The sequence below is a fragment of the Myotis brandtii genome, unplaced genomic scaffold (genome assembly GCF_000412655.1).
Source record: "Myotis brandtii unplaced genomic scaffold, ASM41265v1 scaffold122, whole genome shotgun sequence".
Taxonomy (NCBI): domain Eukaryota; kingdom Metazoa; phylum Chordata; class Mammalia; order Chiroptera; family Vespertilionidae; genus Myotis; species Myotis brandtii.
In genome coordinates, this window is record NW_005354255.1 from 602,018 (window position 1) to 608,214 (window position 6,197).

The window sequence follows — 6,197 nt, forward strand, 5'->3', positions numbered from 1 at the left end:
AAATTAATCCACAATTTGTTTATCATTTAACCCACTGAAGGACATTCGGGTTGTTTCCAGTTTAGGGCCAATTATAAACAAAGCTTTATGAACATTCATGTTCAGGTGTCTGTGTGAACCTGCAAGTTCATTTCTCTTGGGTCAACACCCAGGAGTGGGATTGCTGGGTCATAAGGTAAGTGTGTACTTAACGTTCTAAGAAACTGCCAAGTCATTTTTTGGTGGGGAAGGGCGGGGGCTGTACCATTTTTGTATCCCCACCAGCAACTTAAGAGTCCCAGTTGCTGAGCATCATTGCCGGCACTTGGTATTGTCAGCATTTTAAATTTTATTTCAAACTTTGCATTTCCCCAATGGCTAATGGTGCTGAGCCATTTTCAATGTATACAAATGGTGTCATAGAGAGTCCTCCATCACTTTAAGTTCCTAAGGCTTTTTTATGTTATTGTCATTATCCCCACCAGCAACTGAAGAGTCCCAGTTGCTCAGCATCATTGCCAGCACTTGGTATTGTCAGCATTTTAAATTTTATTTCAAACTTTGCATTTCCCCAATGGCTAATGGTGCTGAGCCATTTTCAATGTATACAAATGGTGTCATAGAGAGTCCTCCATCACTTTAAGTTCCTAAGGCTTTTTTATGTTATTGTCATTTGTGAGTCTTCTGCTGCTTAATATTTCTTTGTGAGACTATACTAAGAAAGAATGTTCCATTGATGGATATTTGTGTCCTTTCCGGATGTGTGCCATCAAGAACATTAACGTGTGTGTCTCCTGGTCATACAAAGGCAAGAGTTTCCTAGGTTATATGCCTAAGAGCAGAATTCCCGGGCCGTAGGGTATTCCAGAGAACATGAAACTGCTTCCCAAAAGGGTGGGGTCAGCCGTTCTTTCAGTTAATCCATTGCACAGGTAAGAGAATAAAGTTCAGGGTGCATGTGGGGAAAGTGTGTACACATGTGATAGTAATGCTAGATTGTGCCTAAACAAGATAAATATCACCTTGAATTGAATCTATCAACAAAGCTATTAGAAATTTATTTCCTGGGGGTGGGGAGAGTGATTTAGGAGCCACCCAAGTCTCTGGGACCATGGAACAGATGTACTAAGAATGATGTGACTGGAAGCAATGATAAGGAGAGAGATATGTAACAGGGAGAAGTTACAGAGCGATATGTGCTCACTAATAAAGATAGAGTAGGAGGTGGAGGGTGTGCATCTGTACTGTAACCTCAATAATAAAGCCGCATGTTCTATATCAAGTGCTGAGAAACAGTAATTAGCAGGAAATGCATCTCCCCAAGGACAGGAACACCCATTTCATTTATTCAAGTAGCATTTATGTGTGACACTTCGACTCTAATGAGCTGGACAGGAAGAAAGACAAACCCAACATCTTCATGCCCTCAAAATAATCATAACTAGTAAAAAAGGCAAAATAAGCCCTAGCTGGTTTGGTTCAATGGATAGAGCGTTGGCCTTCAGACTAAAGGGTCCTGGGTTCAATTCTGGTCAAGGGCACGTGCCTGGGTTGTGAGCTTGGTCCCCAGTGGGGGGCGTGCAGGAGGCAGCCAGTCAATGATTCTCTGTCATCATTGATGTTTCTATCTCTCTCTTCCTCCCCCTTCCTCTCTGAAATCAATAAAAATATATATTTTTTAAAAAGGTAAAATGAAAGAGTAGGGATGTAAATCAGAATGCAGCAAGAGCCGCCCTAGCTGGTTTGGCTCAGTGGATAGAGCATCAACTGAGGACTAAAGGGTTTCGGGTTGGATGCAGGTCTAGGGCACATACCTCGGTTGCAGGCTCAATCTCTGGCCTGATCAGGGCACATGTAGGAGGCAACCAAGCGATGTGTCTCTCTCACATCGATGTTTCTCTGTGTGTCTCCCTCTCCCTTCCTAAAAATCAGTGGGAGCCCTGGCTGGTTTGGCTTAGTGGATAGAGTGTCAGCCTGCAAACTGAAGGGTCTGGGTTTGATTCCAGTCAAGGGCACATGCCCGGGTTTCAGGCTCGATCCCTGGTGTGGGGTGTGCAGGAGGCAGCCAATCAATGATTCTCTCTCATCATTAAAGTTTCTATCTCTCTCTCCCTCTCCTTTCCTCTCTGAAATCAATCTATACTAATAAAAGAGTAATATGCTAATTAGACCGGGAGACCTTCCAGACAAAGCCGGGGGCTTGGCCAGCCTGCAAACCACCCTCAAACGGCCCTCAGCCCCTCGCCCAGGCCCACCCTGCCCCCAGCGGGGACCCTCACCCTGATGTGGGCATGGCCAGCCTGCAAACGGCCATCAGCCCCTAGCCCAGGCCCAACCTGCCCCCCGAGGGGACCCCCACCCTGATCCGAGACCCCCCTTTAGGGCAGACCAGCCAGCCCCCATCCGTGCACCAGGCCTCTATCTATACTAATAAAAGGGTAATATGCTAATTAGACTGGGAGACCTTCCAGACGTCCTTCTGGACAAAGCCATGGTGGCAGGGCCAAGGCAGAGGAGGTTAGGGGCAATCAGGCCAGGAGGGGATGGCAGTTGGGGGTGATCAGGCCAGCGGTGGGGGAAGCAGGCCAGCAAGGGGGGGCCAGTTGGGGGCAAGCAGGCCAGCAAGGGGGGCAGTTGGGTGTGATCAGGCCAGTAGGAGGGGCAGTTTTCGGGCCTAAACCAGCAGTCGGACATCCCCCAAGGGGTCCCAGATTGGAGAGGGTGCAGACCGGGCTGAGGGACACCCGTGCACCGAGCCACTAGTAAAAATATGTTTAAAGATAAATAAGTAAATAAAAATCAATGGGAAAATAACCAAAAAAAGAATGCAGCAAGAGCCATCAACCAGAAACAAACAGATGCATAGAGAATGCCAAGAAGTAGGAAAGTAGCAGGAAGAGAATCAGACTTTATAGAAAAGGTGGCATGTAAGCTGAGACCCCAAGTAGGAGCCAAGGAGAACTGAAAATTCTGCACTGAGGCTTACCCAAAGGCTGAGAAGTAATGAGAACTGAAAATTCTAATTATGAGAAAAGACTTGCTCTCTTTAACCTCCTCAAGAAGGTTCTCTGGGGAGGGCAATCACCAAGTGCACCCTATAGAATATTATATAGCAAAGAAAAAGAACAAATTATTGTTAGATGCAATCACTTGGCTGATTCTCAAAAATACTGTTCGGAGCAAAGGAAGCTGGGACATAAAAGAGTTCATACTGCCCTGGCCGGTGTGGATTTGATTACTAACCCATACCGGCCGAAGGGTTGAGGGTTTGATTCCCGGTCAAGGGCACATATCTGGGTTGTGGGTTCAGTCCCTGGCCTCAGTCCAGGCACATGTGAAAGGCAACCAATCGATGTGTCTCTCTCACATTGATGTTTCTCTCTCTCTCTCTCTCTCTCTCCACTCTCTCTAAAAGTCAATGGAAAACATCTAACCTAAAGCGAGAAGGATTAACAACAAAAGAGAGTTCATACTATACAATTCCATTTCTGAGAAGCTCTACAACATGCAAAACAAATCTATGGGGACGGAAATCAAAATCTAAGGTATCTCTGGACAGTGGTGGGCTACAATCAGCTTGTCCTAGCTCATAGATGCCTGTTGTTAACATCCTTTCCAATTCCATGATAATCAGCTGTGGTGAAAATATTTATACCACAATAATGGAGTAATGTGGTTCTGGCTGGGTAGCTCAATTTGTTAGAGTGTCGTCCTAATAAGCCAAGGTTTTGGGTTCGATCCCAGTCAGGGCACATACAAGAAGCAACCAATGAATGCATATAATATATGGGTGGAACAAGTCAATGTCTCCCTCCCCCCCTCCCCCCACCCCACTTATTTCTAAAGCCCGCTGTTAAACATTTACCAGCACACTATTGCTAGGTGGGGCGAGGGAATTATTAACTGAATAGGGCACTGAAGAAACTCTGGAGTGATGTAAATGTTCTCCGTCTTATTTCCGGGAATAATCACATGGGTACATACCATGGTAAAACCTCAAGAAATTGAACACTCAATTTAATTATATGTAAGCTATAGACTATTTTTAAAAAGGACTATAGGCATATATAGCCTAAAATATGCTAGCGAGATCAATTTGCAGAACAGGAAGAAGGTGAAAATGCCCTGAGCTGGGAAAGGTCATGGCATTATCTGAGGTCAGCTGAGCATTCTCCTGAATTTTGGGTGAGTGGGAGCAGTGTGAGGCAAAACTAAAAAGGCCCAGATTGTAGAAGACAGGCATGTCTGGGAGTAGTTTCAATCAGGGAAGAGCTATGGTTACATTTTTGCATCTTTAGAGCATTGTTACATTTTGCAATGGTGTATACATATTTTTAAATATATTTTTATTGATTTCAGAGAGTAAGGGAGAAAGAGACACACACACATCAATGATGAGAGAGAATCATCGACCAGCTACACGACGACCCCCAGTGGGATCGAGCCTGCAACCCGGGCATGTGCCCCAACCAGGAATCGAACCCATGACCTCCTGGTTCATAGGTCGATGCTCAACCACTGAGTCACCTGGCTGGGCTGCAATGATGTATATTGTATTTCTTTTAAATATTGTATCTCTGATGCCCAGCACTGTATCTAGCACATGAAGGGCATTGCAAATTAACTGTTAAAAGAAGAACTGAGGGGCAGCTGGACAGGAAGTGAGCAGGACTGAGCCAGAGAGACCAGGGGACCTGGGCTGGACGCTGGAAGACAATGTTGACTGAGCCTTTCCCTCTGTTTCTTCCCATGTGGTTCCCAAAGGTACACCCAACCACAAAAGACGTGACAAAGAGAAAAGCAATGTGGTGAATTTTCACCACAAAATGTACAGCGGTGCTCAAAGACGTGACAAAGAGAAAAGCAATGTGGTGAATTTTACCTAGAGTCAACTTTTCCCCCTTTAAATGACTGTCCTTTATTCGGTGCCACGTACTTCCATCTTTAGAAGAGTTAGTGTTTCTCATAAAATGGTGCGGCCACTGTGGAAAACAGTATAGTGGCTCCTTAAAAAAATCAAATATAGAATTACCCTCCGATCCAGACATTCCATTTCTAGGAAGATGCCCAAAAGAACTGAAAGCAGGGACTTGAACAGATATTTTACACCCATCATTTCCATACCCATCATCAAAGCATTATTCGCAATAGCCAAAAGGTGGGAATATTCAAATGTCTACCAACAGATGAATGAACCAACAAAATGGGGTCCATCCATACAATGGAATATTATTCAGCCTTAAAAAGAAAGGCTGTTCTGACACCTGCTACAACTATGGATGACCCTTGAAGACATTGTGCTGAGTGCGACCAGCCAGACACGACAGGACAAATACTGTGTGATTTCAGGTATATGATGTCCCTAGAGGAGTCAGATTCATAGAGAAGGAAGTAGATGGTGGGAGCCAGGGGCCGGGGGAGGAGGAGTTAGCGTTTAATGGGGACAGAGTTTCGCTGCGGGAAGATGGGAAAGTTCTGGAGGTGCATGATGGTGATGTTGCACAACAATGTGAATGCACTGAATGTCACTGAACTAGACACTTAAAAATGGCTTTAAAAAAGGTACATTTGGCTGTAGCCGGTTGGGCTCGGTGGAGAGAGCGTCGGCCTGAGAACTGAAAGGTCCCAGGTCCAGGGGCACAGGCCGGGCTGTGAGCTCGATCCCCAGTCGGGGCCGTGCAGGAGGCAGCCAATCCATGATTCTCTCTCGTCTCTTCCTTCCTCTCTGAAATCAATAAAAATATATTGGGGGGAAAAAGGTACACTTGTTACGTATATTTACCACAATAAAAGTATTTTTAAAAACACCTTTCTCTTGCCGAAACCGGTTTGGCTCAGTGGATAGATCGTCGGCCTGCGGACTGAAGGGTCCCAGGTTCGATTCCGGTCAAGGGCATGTACCTTGGTTGCGGGCACATCCCCAGTGGGAGGCAGCTGATTGATGTTTCTCTCTCATCAATGTTTCTAACTCTCTATCCCTTTCCTTTCCTCTCTGTGAAAAATCAATAAAATATATTTTAAAAAAAAACACCACCTTTCTCCCACAAACGAATGGGGTTCATTTTGAGCTGGTGGGGGCTTGTGTGTCCATAATTGGCAAGAACACTTCCGTGCGCTCTGGATCTGTCTCCCCAACTTCTGGAGACTGAGCGGCTCCTGTCGCCCCAACCACCCGCGGCTCCGAGGTGTGGGCCCTCCCCTACTCACCGCTCCACGCC